The sequence below is a fragment of the Parus major genome, chromosome 9 (assembly GCF_001522545.3).
Source record: "Parus major isolate Abel chromosome 9, Parus_major1.1, whole genome shotgun sequence".
Lineage (NCBI taxonomy): Eukaryota > Metazoa > Chordata > Aves > Passeriformes > Paridae > Parus > Parus major.
This window is the reverse complement of record NC_031778.1, coordinates 20190579-20210620: the sequence shown is the minus strand read 5'-3', so window position 1 is coordinate 20210620 and position 20042 is coordinate 20190579. Positions and strand designations below refer to the sequence as shown.

At 40.4% G+C, this 20042-nt stretch overlaps 1 protein-coding gene across 4 annotated transcripts in view; it reads left to right on the top strand.

Annotated features, from left to right (window-relative positions):
• The window catches only part of NLGN1 (neuroligin 1), a 427380-nt gene that overhangs the window by 34984 nt on the left and 372354 nt on the right, over positions 1-20042 (top strand). For 2 of the 4 annotated variants that reach the window (XM_015638003.2, XM_015637997.2), the window contains exon 1: positions 13215-13709. The exons of the other annotated variants lie outside the window; for them this stretch is intronic. The gene's annotated coding sequence lies outside the window, so the exon portion shown is untranslated. Of the gene's footprint in view, positions 1-13214; positions 13710-20042 lie in introns of those variants that run through there. 4 annotated transcript variants of the gene reach the window in all.

Below are 20042 nucleotides of genomic sequence, written 5' to 3'. Positions count from 1 at the left end.
AGAGCTTAGAGAATGGAGGAAAGGAGGGTTGGAGGAATACAGTTTCTGAAAACTTTAAGGACCTTTTAGGAAAGAAGGGTCCAAGCTGTTTTCTGTATTCCAGGCTACAGGGCAGATTGCAAGGAGCATCAACTGGAGCAAAAAAGATTCAGCCTAGATAACAAAAAAATTATATGCAAACTGTTTAATGATGCAGATTTTTCTGAGGTAGTCTGTAAAAGTGTCATTAGAGATGTTTAATTAGACAAATGTTTATCTGATGCAATGTAAGTTTATTTGAGCCTTCCTTAAGGCAAGTAGGATACACATGATGACCTTTCTGGGTCCTTTCTTTCCCCATTTCTGTGATTCTATTAATTACTCTAGGAGATCATAGTTTTTTAATACAATTTTCCTCACATTTTGTTGGAGACTGGTAAAAAATCTTCCAATTCATCATACTATCCTGTAAGCTGGCAATGATATCTCTCTGCTAAAGCAGTTACAAAATGCAAAATGAGTAAACAGTCTTTTAATGAAATGTATCCATGAAATGTAGGCCATTTCCTCTCAGAATTAAATTAAGCATTACAAGTGATCAATAACTAGATTTCTACATCTACTGAAAAGCTCTGCTGTAGAGTTATATAAATAGTTCAGAGTAAGAGAATATGGCTGATATTTTATCATTATGGTTCTGGAGATGTCCAAAACCTGCTGGCTGTCTTAAAATTGTGTGACTGGATAGATTGATCCACTTTCATCTGTAGGCTACTGGGTCAACACTAGCTTAACCACAGAATTATGGTTCATGCCTTACAGAGGCTACCAGAGGCTCACAGGCTACCAGAGACCTTTTTTGCAAAAAAAAATGGAGAATCCTAGGCAGATTTCTGAGGCTCTGGCAAGTATTCGTCATCCCTTTTGGAGAATAATAAAGGCACTGAGTCAAAATCTGCAAGAATTAAAGCATGAAATTGAATATATTAGAACAAAAGCAGCTTGACTTTAGATACTATGAGCCTGCTTTGCTTTGACTTAGTGGTTTTCCCCCAAGGTGGGTTAGAACACTTAGTTATGGACATGTGTCAAGTGACTGCGCCGTTCCTGGTGATCTATGTCCTTTTCATACAAGAAAATCCCTTCAGTCCGTAGCTGTGTGCCACTGGTCCCAAGTGTCAACTCAGTATCTAAACATCCCTAACAGGGAAGTGAATAATTCTCTGTAATGAAAAGCTTCTTAAAAAGATTAATCCACCTCATCTCGTTTGGGGTAGACATTGTGTATCATAAATGGAAATATTTTCTATTTCAAAGCTTCCTCTTCAATCAGAAGAAGCTTTTAAAAGTTACTCCTTTGTTAATTGAGTCAGAAATCTGTCTGCTATGAGTATAATGAGAACCTAATATCCATCAGTGTGACCAGTAGAGACAGATATTCCTCCTTTCTTTAGATTACACATGCTTTTAGATTTTCAAACGCTTTTATTGCAGTATTATTCAGATTTTAACCCTTATGTATTACTCACTGGCCTCTTCAAGCTTTAGTTTTAGTGAGCTGCGTGTTCCACCGTGTAAACTGGGTCTGTTTCATCTGTTGCTATTTATGTGATTGTTTTCATATTCCATTTCTTGCTGTCAAAGTGGTTACTTATTGTGCTAAAAGGCTCTGTTTGAGTTCTCCCAGCTCCATAATGCGCTCACATCTCCTGCTCTTTCTAAAAGGGGCAGGCGAGGTCAGCATCACTTGGTGGGAAGGAAGGACGGAAGGCGTTCGGTGACAGCATCTGTGTCCATTTCAGCTTTGTGTAAGCTTTGTACATAATGGCAGTGGAGAATTTCAAAACTGTGGATGCAGTTGCACTCTTCCTTTAAAACAGCTTCAGATAACTTCATCTTCTCATCCCCTTACTCCTCACTCACCGGCGAGCAGGGCATGAGCTCTCAGAGTCCTTTCTTGTTCTATTGAGAGCACTCTGGTTAACTAAGTTTCCCAGACTGCTGTTCATTGTTTCCATCTGACCTGCACAGTTGTCTCTTCAATTGCTTCATGGTGTATATGAGGGTGTTTTAAGCTACCTGACTATTAAGGGCTGTCTATATTTTGCTACAGTGTTTCTCATTTTCATTTCTGTTTTGTCGCTGTTATAACTGGAAGCCGTAATTAACCACGTACCTCACATGTGTTACCTGTTACCAAGGCAATATTGTCTTTAAATATGAGGAGGTGGATTTGCTTTCTTTATATCCCAAGTGCTCTATTCTGATTTCAGATCTGCACCTGCTTAGCAACGAGACGTGTCTGAGGGGCCAGCTGTAACTTCAGCTTAAAAGTACAGCTGAGTTGGGATGTGATTGTCCTTAAAGCACCAAAGCTCTGACTCCCAGTATTTAGCAGTACATCCATATAGTGGAATTATATTAGACCTTTAGACCCCAGTGTGGTCTATTTATTTCTTAAAAAAACTTATTTGTTTTGCATACAAAACTCTTTAAGTGTTGGCCTTTTCATGGAGTAACCAAATTGGTATGATTTATGATAAATGGAGTGATCTATATCTATATTTATTTATATATATATTACAGCATGTACTGTGTGAGAAATCCCCATTCCTGCTATAGTCTAAGTGGCTGAATCATGCAATGTGTTTTGCCTGGTGGAGTGTAAAGGAGAGATAAACATGCCTTTCTCATCACCCCCAATATTTTGTTTTTTAGCGTAGGAATGGTCTTTCTTCTCAGTTGCATTGTGTCCATCTGCTATTTGCTGCCAGGCACCCCAGCACATGCACAGTTATACCAAATAAGTTGCCCTCCACCTTACCTTATGCTTAAGAGCTATTCTGGCTTCTCTAGCTCTCTACTTTGAGATCTTTAACTAAACTCTTCTGTGCCAGGGAGAAATTTTGTGCAGATGAAAAGCAGACTGTAGAAGGACATAATAATTATACCAGCAGAAAAAATGTCAGCAGACTAATGTAGGTCCCCTATAGGGGTTTGAATCATCTTATGAAAAGTGAAGCCATTAAATAAAACAAAATGTTAGAGATTTTGTTGGGAGTGACAGAAGCAGCAAAATGTTCTTCCTGCTGTATCTCTGACGTTCAGCAATTTTTGGCTGAGTGAAAACAGCAGGCTATCTTTCTGAGTTAGCAGAGCTCAAATGTATATAAAGGTTTCTTAAGGAGAAAAATGTGAACCATGCCCTGGCAGAAGTACTTGTTGGATATTTTATCATAATGTTTTTAAAAATAAAATAATCTACAGCCCAATCCTGGGAACAAATGAGCTCTGAGGTGCTGCAGAAGCTTGCCAGGATCATCTAGTCCTCTGCCTTTGAATGCAGGCTTAATTAAAACCCAGAATTACAAGGCCAGTCTATGTAGTTTTGTTGATGGGAGAGAAAATAAAATAATCAAGTGCTGGGAAAATACCTAGCCATGTGTGACCCTCCCATAATTTTTACAGAATTAATGTTTGTGATTTTTACTGTGTTTATCCAAACACAGTGCTGTTTATAACTACTTATTATTAATAAGTCTTTTGAAACACTTCTGACATTGCCCATGTTCCACTGAAGGAGAAATGGAGGCTCTGTTCACAGAATTTCTGTGAATAGGCTCTCGCTGTTTGAAGAGGAAAAGACATATTCTTTGACAAGTGTGCAAAGAGGAAAAAAAAAATTCTGTCTGTGAGTGGGAGTCCAGTTTTCCCCTGTATCTCACTGAAAGACTGTAAGAAAGGATTCTTACATTACATCAACCACAAATGACATGAGAATTTTCTTTAAGTTACTTCTGAAGCTGATACCCAAGAGAATAGTTCATGCAGAAGATATTTTTAAATTTTCAAAGAAAAGTCAGAGTGTAACTTTTGTTTCTTTCTCAGAATTTCTATTTAATCTGTCTTATCTCTGCTGGGTCCAATGTTCTTATAGATGAGCCTTTTCTGTCTTTTTTGTCCCTCCTTTCTAATGTAGTGTTAATTCACTGACAATAATATCTTTGATGCTGAGGCCTGCATAAGGCAGGTGTTCCTTCACCCTGTACCAGGTAGCACCAGCTCTCAAAGGGATTTTTCCAGAGAACACAATAGCTCGAGGAGAAACTTCTGATTGACCCTTTAGAGGATGGATTGTGTGAGCTGTTAGATCAAAGCTGTTAATGGTGAGGATATAAAAACTCTTTGAGCACTAACAGTGCCAGGATATCTTACAAGACCTGCAATTCAACACAGTAATAAGGGATTGTTAGTTAGGATGGTTGGGGTCATTTACTAGAGCTGTAATTAAACTGTGGCTGCAAGGGCACATCACAGGGTTGATGATGAGAGGTGGATATGAAGGACTGATAGAAGGTGGGCCAGTGCTTAGTCTGTAAGATTGTGCAGGAGAAATCAGTGGCCAAGTTTGTGGAAAGCACAGCCTTGTATCTACAGAGAGATTTTTCCTGGACATTTGGTTGTCTTTGGGAATTACTTCATTTGTGTGTGTTCTGTCTACTGGTAGAACCCACAAGGCTTGGACAAAGGAAACCCAAGCTCTGTTCTGGTTTAGTTTTCAGTACTTAGCTCTTTACAAGCCCCGTGTTTTCCCATCTCTTTTTTGCAACATGAGGTGGTTTCTGCATCCTGAACTGACAAAGTTTGGGGCTGCAACATCTTTATGGCAGTGACTGATGCAGGAGCCAGAAAGCACCATTTGGTCTGAGGGTCCCACAATCAGCCACAGCCTCATCTCAACCATGTTTGTGTCATGTAGTTTCCACCAAAGCAAATGGCTTTATTCTGGTTCTTATGCAATGTAGTAGAAATCAAGTTCTGTCCCAAAGCATACAGATCTGACATTAAAAAAAGCAAAGAACCAAAATTATATTTTTAAATTAAGCAAAAGCTGTAACCTGGATAAAAAGTACAATCACCAGCTCCTTGATAACAAACTATGCCATTTTAAAGAAGAACCTTACAGCGTCATAACTGACCTCAAGCCACACCCTTGCAAAAAGAGAAAACCTAAAAATCAACAGCTCAGAGTGGCTTTATTCACTCTCTCTTTTTGAAAGAAGGCTCGAGTCACATCAAGACCTTGTGGTTTTGGTTGTCTGCTTGGGGATGTGACAGCTTCAAGTATCTTCCAGTTCCCATAAAAATAAATGAGAATAATATGTGTGGTGTTTGAATGCATGACCTAGGTAGGACCCTGCTGCAAGAGCAGCTCAGCAATGCAGGAGAGTGAAACAGATTTTCCTATGCCTGGGCTGAAAGGTGTTCCAATTACAAACTACATTTAGCAGAATCCAGCTAAATAAAAATTGCCTACGTCATATACTGCAGCTAGATATATTCCTGAAGCACTTTAAATTAAAAAGACTTTATGATTCTAAACAACCCATATGTCTGTCAAAGCTGTCATTGTGCTGCAGCAAGTAAAGAAAACAAAACTTAATTTGTGATGAAGCTTCCCCTGGCTGAAAGCACAAGTCTTCCCCATCCTCTGCTCACAATGGCAGCTCACTCTCCCTGACTTCTTAGAAAATGCTTTGAATTTCCTCTTGAATCATGTCAAGTTAATTTTATGGCAAACAATCTCTGTTTTCTGAAACACAGAGAAGAAATATAATTATTGCTGGGTGGAGAGTGAAGGAGAAGCAAACTGAACAGGATGCCAGTAATTTTTTTTGGGCACCAGTGCTGGGAAGATTCCAGCCACCTAAGCAAAAAAAATCTCAAAAATATAATTAATTATAAATGGACAGCTTTGTAGTATAATTCCAAGATCAGAAGGAGAAAGCAACATTCTACTATCAAATATAACAATAAAAAAACCCCCAACAAACATTACTCAGCAGATGATAATTTTGATAAATAATCTACTGTTTGGTTCACTATGGGATGTAACTGAAGAGATGTTCCCTTGCTTTAATTTTCAAATTTTTTTGAGGGGACAAGGTGAGATTTTAGGATGTCTAGCTTTGACCTCATTCTGTTCCTGCTGTGATCAGTGGGGAATTTGTCATAGGGACAATCTGTTGAGGCCAAATCAAAACACTGGCAGCTCTTACCCAAAGGTGTGATCCTCCCATCAATGTGCCATTCTTGTTCCTGTAAATCCATCTCTCCAGTCAGTTCAGCTCCACTTGCTTGTATGGAGGCTCAGGATTGACTGAAATACCCACTCTGCTTCCTTTGCTCATGGAGACTGTTTTTAACTTGTTTGTTTTGGTGTTTCTCATGTACAATTGTTTTCAATTACTTTTGATGTAAGTGGCACTACAGGCAAGCGAGGCTGGCAAGATCTGGTCCTCACTGCAAACATTTCACACTTGTAATCATCTAAATTGCCTTGTGAAATTGTTCATTAGATAAAAATTAGTAAATCCTATAAACGAAATCCAACGCACCGTTAGGCTGTTGACATTAAATCTGGCATAAAAACATAATTGTAAATGAAGTCATCTGTGTACACATTGATTTGAGGCCAAACCTTGAGGTCCTTGAACAAGTTTTAAACCACTGTTTACTCTGGAAAGTCTGTCAAATGGGAGTGAAAACACTGGCCTAAATTGTGGCTCCAAGACCTGTTTGTGGAGGTTTAATTTTTGTATGAAAACATCCCCCTGCTACATGCAAGGTGCAGGGTCTTGAGGAGAATGGACTTCCCCATTTCCTGATTCTGACTATCCAAAAAATACCAGTGTCTAAAATAGTAACATTAGATGATTTCTGTACAAAGCTTCCTGCCTGGGACCTTGGAGACCCAACGTTTGGTAGGGTGATATGGCACTGAAACAGGATTGTGCAAATTTAGTGAGCAACACCCAGCACTGCAATTGTTTCTTGTTCTGTCATTTGAGAAACCCAGAGGATTCAGGTTGACAATGCAGGCACCAGAGGCTGTGTTTTCCCCCATCAGATATTGCAAGTTTTTATGTTCATATCCCTATTAATGTTCTAATAGGCACTAGAGAACTCCCCTTAGCTGGAGTTTGGTGAGAAAGATAGGGAAATAAACTAAAGATATATATTTAATTGGAATTATAATGAGAGGAAAATACTCTTCTCAATTGTTACAGGATGGAACCCAAATAACACTTTTCAAATCAATGGAGTTACTTCACAATCATATCAACAGCTCTGAAAACTGAGCTCGGCCTCCAGCTTTGGGGTTTCGTACTCACTGTAGGGAAAAAAATTGCTGTGAGTTGCTTAGATGAATTAAAAAAAAGGTTAGAAAATGAGTGATTCTGTAAATATAATTTTAGTCTATCGACAGATGGAAGAAATAGAGAGCAGGTTGTAAAAAGTATAAGCTCAAGCATTATTAATATTGTACCGTTGCTGAGCCAACTTGTAGAGGAACTGAAAAAAACCATCCCATTGGTTAAGTAATCACTACACATATGCTTTTGGAGATTAATACTTGGGAGTTTTCAAAGCTTTTATATGTGTCAGTTCTGCTGAAAGGATGAAACTGCAAAAATGCACTGGTAGCAAGTTTAAAGCATTAATAGTGATGTCAGATGCACTTTAAGGATAATCACGACTCCTTTACATCCAGTAGACCTCGTAGTCTCAGATATGGAAATCAGACTTTTGACAACCAAAAATGTTTGAGAAAGTGGGAAAAGACCAAAGAATGTTGTATAATATTTTCAACTCTGGTGGTTTTTTCATGCTTTGGTTTTGAGTGCACTGTTCTGTGCTACACACAAGCCCTACTGGTGATCTTTAAAACTGGTTGCATAATTACTGCAGCTTCATCTCTTTGCTATCATAGTGACTGAATCTTTAGGGTCACCTTTCTTTTTTTTCTTTTTTTTTTAAGTAATAGCACTGTTTTGTTACAGGAGAGGATGAAGAGATTTCAATAATCACAATTGGATGTAATTTAGAGTCCTCAAAAACTACCTCCCTAGAAGTTACATCAAATCCATATTTGGGGTAATAACATTGATTCAGATTTACTTACATCTCCATGATTTACCCATGTGCTTAATTCTAGATAGAGTCTGGATGTGTGAAAAGACGTGCAGATGTAGAAAAGATGTAGAAAAATAGAAAAGTTTTCTATTCACATGTTCTTGTATGGTTTTGGAGTATCTCTATTCCATGTTATAGTCACTGATGGGCAGCTGAAGTCTTTCATCATTAATGAAGAGGGGGACAAAGCTTAGCTATTGGCCAGTTTGAATTTTAAGATCTGTGATTTAAAAATCACAATGCAAAAGAATATTTATTTTGAGTGAGATCAAATTTGGCCTTGATTTAAGTTTGTTTATTAACAAACTTGAGTCCTTTGTGAGAACCAGATGGGGAAATCACCAGCACCTCACAGGCTCACACCCCCTGCCTGAGCACTCATGGTGTCAAGCTGTGCTCGTAGAGATTTGTTAGATGAGAACATATTTAACTGTTTCACCAAATCTAAATATATTAAAATATAACAGTAAAAACCTTGGGTCTTATTTTGATGTTTTGATTGTAAATGATTTATGCTGATTGGGACTACTCAGGGCACTGTGTCTGGGTGCAGAGATGCCTGCAATTGTGGAAAATGGGTCACATTATCAACTTTTAAAAATCCCCCAAAATGTCTATTTGCCTTGCTGGAAAAATATTCATCTGTGATGTTTGTTTCTGGATATCTGGGTTCAATGCCTGAAATCTGTAGTGGGAGACTGCAGAGTCCTGGTCACATAGGAGGCAAATCTGTCCCTCAAGAAGCCTTTTCCTGGTTTTTTGTGCTTTTTTCTTTCTTTTTCCCTTACTGTACCTAAAATTGCAGATGGAAATTTAGCTTTGTGACACAATTGACCTAAGGAAAATGTTATTGTTTAATATGATTATGGGTTGCAAGTATCTAAAGAGTTATATCTAATATGTGAATGTGTCCACTTTGAACCCTAATACCTATATGGGAAATAGGACAAATTGCTAGATCAGTGAATTAAAATAAAAAAACACAAATCAGCTCAGGAAGCCCCAGGGTCTCAACACTAGGATATTTGCAATTTCTTTATTTTAATGTTTCCATTTATTATTTTCCTAGTGTTCAATAAAGGCCCCTTCACACCTACAGAAAGAAGAAAATGATCTCACACTGTTAAAACAGTGGCCACTAAACACAGAAATATCTTTATATGTTATGCCCAGTGTATTCCATTATATTGGTAGAACAGTATTTCAGTAGCTATTTGAAGTTCCCTGTGAGGTTGCTCAAGAGGTTAATTTAACTCTTGACAATATCTGCTTGGATATTAAAAATAATCTCAGAATGGATTAAAATAATTCCAATAAGATTTTTAATTTTCTGCTCTAGTAATATATAAATTTCTTGGAATTTTAACACCTCAGTATTTCATCCATTCTATTACTCTAGTTGGATCTTTGGTTCCATTCAAGGAGAAAAAAAAATAATATCTTGGGAATCACACCTGCTTCTACCAGAATCATTATAAGATCTATTTTAGAGATTAGTATGGGTTATTCAAAGAAGGTGAAATAAATGTTTATAGTCAAAATAAAAATAAGGAAAATGAAAACTGAAGTTTAAGCACTTCAAGAAACTGTTGGGCATTGCTTCTGAGCTAAGTTGTCTCTCAGTTTCCCACAATTTACTGTCAGGAGGTCTTCAGCTGCATAGAACCCTTGAAAATCAAAACCCTTTAGAAAATCAAGAGTTCAAAGTATGAAGTTGCACTCCTTTTAATATATTTGCCAATAACTTATTGATATTTAATATGCATACTTATATATCTCTTATTAATGTAACTCCTGCTGTTATGAAACTTTAAGCTACAATCATGTAGTGAATAAGTAATTAATCCAAAGAGAAAATATTAAGGTTTTATCATCTGCCTCAAAATTCCTGGGCATCTGCACTTTGCTTTCTGTCTAAAGGTTGTGGATGAGGATGTGAATTTTGGAGCTAAGCAAGCTGACAATTTCTTTTCAAAGTCATCCTTTCTGCAATTCATTTTCAGCCTTTTCAGTCTCCCTTGGACAGTCACAAAAGACAGCTTTATTATGCAGTTCTCTTCCCCTATTTTTGTACATATCATTTTCTGTTTGTCATGTTTAGGGCACCTTCACTTCCTCTTGTCTCACAGAAGCAGAGATTATTACATTAAGTGTGGAAATCTTTTTTTACTTTTGGTCAGTAAACCATAGAATTATTTTTCCATTATTCTTCATAAATTTTGGTGGGGTGGTTCTGGTTGAGTGTTAAGGTGGCAAGACCCACGTGGTAACAAAGAGCTACTATTAGAAGCTGGGGAAGGGTAAACTTGTATTAATGAAGTGACTTTATGTTGTCCTTGGGAGATGTATTAGGTACTTGCTGCCTTACAGCATCTTCCCTTCCATATAAATCCCCAGCAAAAGATGTAGGAGTTAGAAGAGACTGGAATATGTTTTCAATCCTGTTTAATCACTGCAAGTAAAGGGAAGGTATTAGAAATACCCCTGAGGCTAATCCTGACAAATCACCCTCATTCTGAAAGGTAGAACTGATATGTGAGGCCGTGTTACATTCGAGTTTCCACCTGAAGCTGCCAGCCTTTCGCAGAGACTTTGTGAACCTGATCATCTGGGTGCCCAGTTTAAAGCTCTTAAGCAATTCAGGCATTGCAGTGGTGGGGATTATGTGGATAATTTATTGGCCAGAAGGTTAAATCTGCTTCTCAAGATGGGAATGCCAAATTAACAATCACTTCAGAAATGTGTCTGATTTACCTTCGTGACACACAGAGCTCCCCCCTCCACCTGCCTTCCTGTCCCCCTGGTGTCTGCCCCAGTGCAGGGCCTCCCCTGCTGCCAGTGCTGGGACTGAAGGTGAAGGGCTGGTGGCTGCTTTTCCCGAGCTAAAACAACTGCACAGATTCCCAGCTGGAAATCCCGTGCTGCAGAAGGTGCTGTGCTGAGTGGAACAGCTGCTCCAGCTCTGTCCTCTCTCTCTGGAGGTCCTCTCTCCTCACAACATCCATGGCTCCACCTGAGCGTGTGGAAAAATGAGCCCACCCATGTTTGTGGTGCACACATGGGGAGGGGGCTGCCTTTCCCAGAGACCCTCAGTGGTGCAGTACAGGTGCTGCATCTGCACAATCCATTTTTGGGGCTTGTTCTGTTCCACCCAGTGCCACATGGCAGATGGGAGCATCTGCCCTTACTGTCGTAGCCATTCAGCAGCAGCTAAAGATGAGATTGCATATTCCAAAGTCACAAACATTGCTCCAGAGGATAAATCAAGGTCTTGTTCAATTTGAAAACAGAAAAAAGACAAATATTTTCATGCACTGGACTTTGGGAAAAGCATTCTGGGCTGGAACCCTGTTAGTTACACTACCTGAGGGCTTTGAAACTGCATCGTGTTGGACAAACAGGTGCTGTCTTTGGAATCTCTACAGGATTTCCAGATGGCTCTGCATCCAACATGGCCATTAAGGAATAAAACTGTTCTTCCACTTGTACAGATTTCTCAGGTGTGGTATTTGACTTTTACTATAAACATACAAGAATTGTGGAGAATCTTTCCTGGACTCAGCCTTAAATGAATAGTTGATTTTTAGAGGGTTTTTTTCTTCTTTTGTTGGAGAAAATGGGTTTAAGAGAGTTTAATGCCCTTCACCTTCAGCCCTCAAAATTCAACCATACGGAATTGCTGGGAAGTGATTTTGATTTTCTCACTGGAAAATAGTGTGTGAAATAGTCCTTCACAAGGACATATTTCCCAGCTGAGGAAACCTTAAAGAGTTTTACCCTTTGCCTCTGTTTCTTCCACCCTTGCCTAGGAAGACCTCACTGCACCTCCTGCCTTCCTCTCTCCTTGTTTTCACCTCCTCTGCACCCATACTTAAGACCTGTTTTGAATCTCATATTTTCCCTTGAAGTTTTTCCACATCCCTGATAACCTCTTCCATTCACCTTGTGAGGGATAAAACAAGTTATAAATCCCACTGCCTGTACAGTACATGTGTGATCACCCAAGTTTCCTGCCCTAGTTGGATGGACTCATATTTTGTCTCCATTGCTCAGGCTGCTGTTTTGTGATTCCCAATTTGCCAAGGAGAAAAAAAAAAACCCAAACACCTGCTTTTCATTTGCTGAAATATGCAAATGATATGGCTATAAACAACTAGTAGTTAAGATGCTTGTGAACTTTTAATTCTATTTTCCCTCTCTGTTCTGAGTGCAAGCTTGTAAAGGGCCCACAGGAGAGACTTGTTCTGGTGCTGTAAACTGGGGCTTGCTCTAGTAACCTGGTGATCTACTGACACAAGTTGTTTCCAGGGAACTCGTTTTTAAAGTAAAAAAAAAAATGTTTAAAAAAATCATATAATAACTTCTCTAGAAAAGTCCTGGAAAACAAGACTGACCAATTCTGATTTAGCTTTTGCTATGCCTTCAGTGTGTGATTTGCTCCCTCTCTAGCCCCTGGTGTCTGTGTTTACATCCCTGGACTGTATACTGCTGTTTGCCTAATGAAATGCTGCTCTGGAAGATTTATGGGTGCACATTAATAGAATAATTAAAGGTCTTGGAAAGTCTCAGATGAAATCCGTACCGGGTCAGGAGGGAAAAAGGAGAGAGGGGGAAGTGAGAGATGAGGTGAATTGCCCGCACCTATGGCATGCGGGTGCCCCGATAGCTCGGGGTGAGAGCTGCGGGCATGGGAAATGCCAGAGAAGGGCGGGCAGCCCTGCTGGGATCAGCTCCCGAGGGGTGTTCGTGCTCGGGGGTGAAAGCCCCGAGGCCGCAGTGTCGCTCTGACCTTTCCTAACCCATCCTGCGCCCGGGGCTGCCTGGGCAGAGCCGGAGATTGGGGAGGCGGGAGCAGGAGCGGAGCGCGGGCACCGACCGCATCCAGCTGCGGCCGGGGGAGCGCGGACCCCCCGCACCGAGCCCAGAGCCCAGAGCCCAGAGCGGGGCAAACTCGGCGCATCCCCCAGCGCATCCCTCCGCTCATCCCTGGCGCGTCCCCCCGCGCATCCCCCGCGCGTCCCCCCTCGCATCCCCCGCGCATCCCTCCGCTCATCCCTCCGCTCATCCCTCCGCTCATCCCTCCGCTCATCCCTGGCTCATCTCCCGGCGCGTCCCCCCGCGCATCCCCCGCGCATCCCCCCTCGGGGCGCGCACGGGCGCGCTGTGAGCGCGCAGGTGCCGCGGGGAGCGGAGCGCGGCTCCACCGCAGCGGCGGGGCGGGGGGCGGCTGCTCGCTCGGCGGATGGATGGGATGGATGGCTGGCTGGGAGACATCCCGCCATCCCATTTGTGCTCTCCTCACACGTCTTTCCTCCCTGGGTTGTCTATTTTTTTTATTTATTTTTTTTTCCCTTCAAAGTCTCCCTGGGAATTTTGATTTGCAGGGTTTTTTCTCTTCTCTCTCTCTCCTTCCTGCTGAGGATACGTTTTGCTTGCCAAGTTTGTAGTGACACCTCTCAGATTCCCCCGCTCCCGGTTTTTTGGATCTGTTACAGTGCCCGCTTGTACACAGAAGTACTGTATATTTTTTGCCTTTTTAATTTTTTTTTATTTTTTTTTTTATTTTTACAAGAAAACGGGAATTCTTTGGGAAGCTAATGGATGCTGAGGAGGACGATGCTAAAAATCTCCTTTTAATCAGTAAATGAGGTGTACGAAGAAATTCTTAAATTCAGCCATCAATTTAGCTCCATGTTAAGCACCTCGAAGTATTTATGATTGCAGAGCAGGTGCAAACAAGGATTAGGAATAAGGTAAGGGAGCTATTTCTGTCTTTGAGGCAGCAGCATTTGCTCAGGGTTATCAGCAGCTTTTCTTTTTTTTTTTTCTTCTGTAGAATCTGAGCTGATTTATTTGCATTTTCGGTGCAGTTCTCCCGTCCTTCCGAGTCATTTCTAATACGTCTGCGTGCTTTCCATCACTAAAACATACATTCCTTTTCCCTGACTGCTCAGGATTTGGGAGTTTCTTGACTGTGCACATGTTTTGGCTGTTATTTGGTAACTGCTTAAAACCACCAATCCTCTGTTTAAAATTATTTCTTACCTTGCACTTTCTCTACTCAGCAGAATTCCTGAAAAAAAACGTACCAAAGCCATAGAAAATTGCAACACAAAAGCTTTTTTTTTTTAAAAAAAAAAGGTTTCCCTTTAAAAAGGAGAGAGAAGTAGTTAAAATTCCTTGAGGGGAAGCCGGGGCGGGTGAGAGGGGTGGTATATAATAATCAGGCTCTCCCTCTAAAAGCAAATGAGCTCCCCTCCCTGCTCCCTCCCCCTCAGAACTCAGCAGCTCCCCAGGGCTGAGCCTGATTTCTGGCCCTATCTGGGCTCCCCTGGGTCGTGGGATGCAAGGGGGGAGAAATTCCTGCTGGGAAGGATCTCCTGCTTCCCTCCGGGATGCTGCAGGCTGCTCGCTGTCAGCACGCTTTGCTAATTTTTGTTTTATCAGCCCCATTTAGGGATATAAATGGCACGAGCAAGGATATCAATTACCAGCTAACGGCGGCGATAGCCCGTGTTTTATGGGATTTAATGATTTCTCTTGTTTTGAAAAAGCTCTTGTGACGCTAACAATAAAGAACTCCATAAATCATCTAAATGAATTGTGTTCCAGCCAAGGCAATTTTTAGTCTTTTGCTGGGTATCTCCTGGTCCCTATAATTAATATTGCATTAACAGTTGTGAGCGTGTTTGCGCTAATAAAGGTGCCATGACTAAAAAAGCGGCTCTCTTGCTATGGGTCCCGTGTTTACTGAACTCCCATGGAGTGTCTGAGCTGGGGCTGACTGCTGTCCCCTCCTCTGGAATCACACCAGGTCCCTGGGAAGTGAGTGAATTGTGCCAGTGTACCTGTGTGGGGAAGGGACAGCCTCCCTTGCTCTGGGAAGGGTGAAACCCATGAACAGGCTGCTCCAGTCAGGCTGAAAGCAGGAGGTAATCACCACTTAGGCCTTCTGATTGCACGTTTTGATTAAAAGACAAGCAAATGAGGTTTGTGGGTGGTTTTCTTTTTCCTTGTTTTTTTTTTTTCTTTAATTTGACTATTCTATCATCAGCTTTTTAAACCCTCTTAAAAACAAGCAGGAGCTGTGGAGTTCAGTCCTTCAGCAGAGTAGAGCAGGGTTCCTGCAGTGCTGTGAGGAAAGCTCCTCTTTCATGTTGTCCTTTTCTGTTGCTTTATTTCCACCTTCTTCTGCTTTCATGAACACATCTTTTTTTCAGCTGGTATTTACAGCCAAGCTGTTCTGAAAGGGCTGGAATAAAATAAGGGTGATCTCTTTATAAAGGGAAATGTGCCATGAGGAAAGGACTCAAGTTTGGCTGCTTTAACAGATTTTTTTTAAGCCACAGGATTTGTCTTTACCTGAGTTCTCTTTCCACTGCCTTTAGCATGGTCTGCAACTGGTGATGCAAGAACATCTGTAATTACATATATCAACCATGTAGCTCACTGTGTGATCAGTTAGAGACCCACTCAAAGCTGCCCATAAATCCTTCTCTGTGCAAACACATTAACCAGAGGTTGAACAGGTGCTGCTTCAGTTCACCACATCTTTGGGTCAATTGTTGCTGGGCTTAATACCATTATATGGATATGCTGAGTCTGCCAGAAATCGTTGCCATGGTTTTATTTTGTTCAGTCTGGTAAGATTGAACTTGTGGCTGCTGAGTAGGCATTTGAGTGAAGTTAATGGAACCAAATCTGAGAAGTTATTTCATGAAATGTATGTAGATTTTAGTGCTTTCTCTGAGCTCCTCTGAATGGAGTGTTTTATTACCATGAAATAGTTCAGAGATGCTGAGTTCAATCCTACTCTCCTTATTCAAGCAAAAATTTTCATAGCCTTCATGAATCTATACATAAAGGTGTTTTCAATAAGAATGTCCAACTGTGCAATCAGGCAATTTAGATGGTAACTTTGATGCCAGTCTTTCTTATTTAAAGTTAATTTGTCGGGGTTAGAAAGTTTGCTGTTTATCTCCATAAGCTGGAAAGGGTCAAGGGTTTTTTCCTGTGGTGTCATTGGTACAGCTCCTGTCATTCCCTCTTTGCCAAGGAACAGCCACTCAATGAGAACAGACTTACATTTGAGCTTTTAAAATGTCTTTCCTCTGAGCATCAGGAACATTTAGAGAATTGAATCGGTGACTCACTAGACGGGTTGTCTGCATCCCTTGTTACTGCTCATTATCGTTTGTGTTGTGTGTGCATTTGAGCATAATCTAGTTCTTGAACTGACAGGTCATTGCTTGAATAAGTTCTTTGTTTATTTTCCCGATTTCTTTTCTGTTTGAACATGCTTGTCCCCATACACTGTAATAATAATAATAATTCCTTCAGCAACAGTGGGTTGCAAGCAAATGCTTGTGTTCATGAGTCAAGAGTGATTAGTGACTGTTGGATCCTAGTGCTGATCAAGGTGTATGGCAAATTAAACCTACAGCCATCATTTCTGGTAGAGGTGCCATATACTTCTTATTTGGTTCTTGCTGTTAAACTAGCCTTGGGATATCTTTTTTTTTTTTGAGATGATAAACAGTGTTTGCAGAGCTCTTGTACTTTAATCCATAGGATGAGAGTCAGTAATTTTGCAATGGAAAACCAGAGATAGAGTCTTTTGAAAAAATTAATTTATTGTACCCAAGTCCACGCGGTTACTAATGACACAGTTTGGTCCCACTTCAGTTTTTACTTGAGATCTCCTAGAGCTTTTCAGCAGTGAGAAGCTACCAATATCCTGTTTCTGAAGAAAAACGCCTTCGGTGGGAGTAATCTGAGACTGTGCAGTGGTTCAGTAGTCTGTGTAAGCAGTGGTCCTGTGGCCTTTCTTGGTGTCTTCCAGGCTGTAGCCACCAGAAGGGTATGAAACTTCTGCAAAAGTTGCAAATGTTTTTCAGGAAAAAGAATGACTGTGTAAAGAAATAAAATGTTTGATACCTGGCAGAAATAATCTTCACTGAAAGAAATGGAAGTGCATAACAACATTTACCTACTTTTGGCAGTGGTTTAATGAGTTCCATGAGTGGTGTGGGATGTCAAATGCTCATTTAGTGGTTGTGGAGGTGCTGGGCCACCAGCCTGGCCTCAGCCAAAGACCTCCAGGTGATGACCCCTCCACTCTGTGGAGCAGTGGGATGCTCTGGGGCACCTGCCCAGTCAGACCCTTCAGTCCGGGTATCCTGCTGGCTGTGTGATCCACACTGTGATGAGAATTCCACCTGCAAGGGCAGGAGGTGCAGAGCACCCAGCTGGGATCTGTGGCTGGAATCTGTTACTTCTGCTCTCCTGCAATCCCATCAGAGCCAGCAGGATGAGCTCAGTGAAGTACACTGAAGCTGTGACCGTTCCATGAGGTGTTTGTCTTGCTTCAGCAATGCCAGAACTGATGAAAGCTGCTTTCCCAGAGATTTATATCTACTAGAGTCAAACCCCTCCCCAGTTAAAACACTGATGAGTGTTTTCTCTCTTTCTTGTGCCCAGTAATGTGCTGCAGTTGTTTTATTTTTTTGTTGTAAGAGCAGTTGACTGAAGCATTCAGAGTCTTGCAGAGTTCCTTGTACCTGTTCTGTCACTTAACTGTCAGCAAATTTGGATGCTTCTAGAGAGTTTGGAGTGAATCAACAACTGATTAAGAAATGTGTAGAAGTGCATACAAAGCCTAGTTCTATACCTCTTGCTGAGTTAGAAAACCAGATTAAAACTTCAGGCTTGCATAGAACACTCATTTTCACATGTAAAAAGTTGGAAAACTAAGTCTCACCCATATCAAAACTTCTCAGTGCACAGGATGAGTTTGCTACTGCTGACAGCTGGAGAGATTTCTCCTGGGCTTCCTGTATTGGTGGTCCAAGCTTTAAGTTCAACATCTGTCTGAGGAGGTCCATGTGGGGAAGAGGAGTAATTGCCAGAAATCTGCTGTACATCCAGTTAAGGCTTTGCATAAACAGGATTAAAGCTCCACAAGAGACCAATTTTAGTTGTGGAAAAGACCAGGTTGTTTTGATACCAGATGTGAAGTTGATTTCTGCAACTTTCTAGGCACAGCAATACCTGTGCACGAGTCTTGTGGGCTGCAGAGCTTTTTGCAAAGTCAGGAAGAAGAATGAAATTATCTGAAGCCTTTCTAGATTTTTGAGCATACATCTACTTCAAGGTATATTTCCAAAATGAAATTTTGGAGTTTTATCAACATGAACAATCCCTTGACTGTGGTCTGGGGGAAGTTTTAAAATGTATTTTCTCTGTGGAGGAGGGGGCTGGAGAAGTCACACAGCAGAAGTGGAGGATGGGAAAGATGAGGGGACTGAAAATAAGGAGGATGAAGCTAGAGAGAAGAGGTGCCAGAAAAGCTGATATATTGAATTTTTGTAATGCGAAATTGCTACTAATTGATCATAATAGTAGGAACTGGTCAACTATATTGTTAATCAGCTTACTAACTTCATATGCTATACAGAGGGGAGACACACTGTGAAAGAAAGCATTTCTAACAGTGGATTTCGGTAAAATAACATAAACCCAGCTATGTTTTCCAGAGCCTTAGTAACAGAACTGCAATTAGCATAAAATTTCCAAGGACTGGGATAAATAAATACCAGATGTGCTTATTTATTTATTTAGGATTTGATCCATTTCCTATCGAGAGGAACTGTATTATTCACAGGAAGGAAAAGAGGGAGAGTGAATTGTTCCTCTGAAGTGGATGGGAGACTTTCCATCCCAGTTGCCATAAAATAGCACAGGGGGTTTCTGAATTTTGAAAGAGAAATTTGATGTAGAAATTCTGCTAATGTTTCTAGAGTTATTTTTCAGCCATTTCACCACTAGGTATGGTGGAAATTTATCTTAAGGAAATAGGGATATGCTTACAGGTATTTATTTTTGACTCCTGTCTTTTATTTTACTCAACGGCTATTCAGAACTGGCTTATCTCTTATTTTTGGTAAAACATCATGTCTGGCTGAGACATATTTGAATTTATTAAAAAAACCCAGTCCAAACTCCTGAACTCAGAAAAATTTGGACTGCTGCCAATTGAACATATTTATTAGACAATTAAAATTAGAAACAGATGAAGTTTTACTGAAAGATATAACTAGGTACCAATCTATATTGCAGTAAAATGAAAATTAGATGTTACTAAGTTATAGATGGGTTGAGTTCTGAGGTTTTATTGATTATTGTTTGTATTCTTTGTACAACCAGGAGATCCAGCCAAAACCATCACCTTCCTGTGCAAGACAATGCACAAGAAGGTAAATATATAACAAAGGTGAAAATATAAATACTTCTTGTGTTCCAAGGGATTTAGGCTTCACTCTGAGTTCTTATCACATGATTTACCACACTTTCACTGTGTCTGGGTGTTCACAACATGGGAAAGCACCATAAATTGTGGGAGAACTGGAATATTGTGTGAAAGTACAGTGGTCAGAAAGATAAATACAGCATGCTCAGGGAAATAAACATCTGGAGACACTTCTGAAAAGAAAATCATCAAACACTTGAGAACTTTCCTCATCTTTGGTAGGCTCAGTTGAAGGAGAAGTAATTATGTATAGATATATATATATATGCATTATGCTTTATGGTAATGCAGAAATACAACAGAAATGATGTGTGGGGTCTGATTCAAATTTCAGTGTGAGTACATAGAGATTGCAACACTTATTTGAGTTAACAAGTACAACAAAAGATGCAGCAAGTGTATGTGAAAAAAGAGAATTCCATTTAATCACTGTGACTTTATCAAGTCTTTTGTGAATTAATGGGAAATGCATGGCTAACACTACTTTTCTCTGCTATTTAATTTGCTTGTTCTCAAAAAAAGCCAAACCCAAATATGAAAATGTAGATTGATTTTTAGCCTATGTTTGGCACAGTTTAGCCTATGCAGGGACAAATACCACTTGGCAAGTGAAAGCCTTAGCACAGATTGACCAATACTGAACTGCAAACATTGCTTTAAAGAGGCTATTAAAGAAAAAGAGATTTTCTATAGTTTTGGAGCATATTCTGCAACTAACATTTAAGAGCAGAGCAATTTTTAGAGTATGCAAACCCTACTGATTTCATTGCTCTTTGTT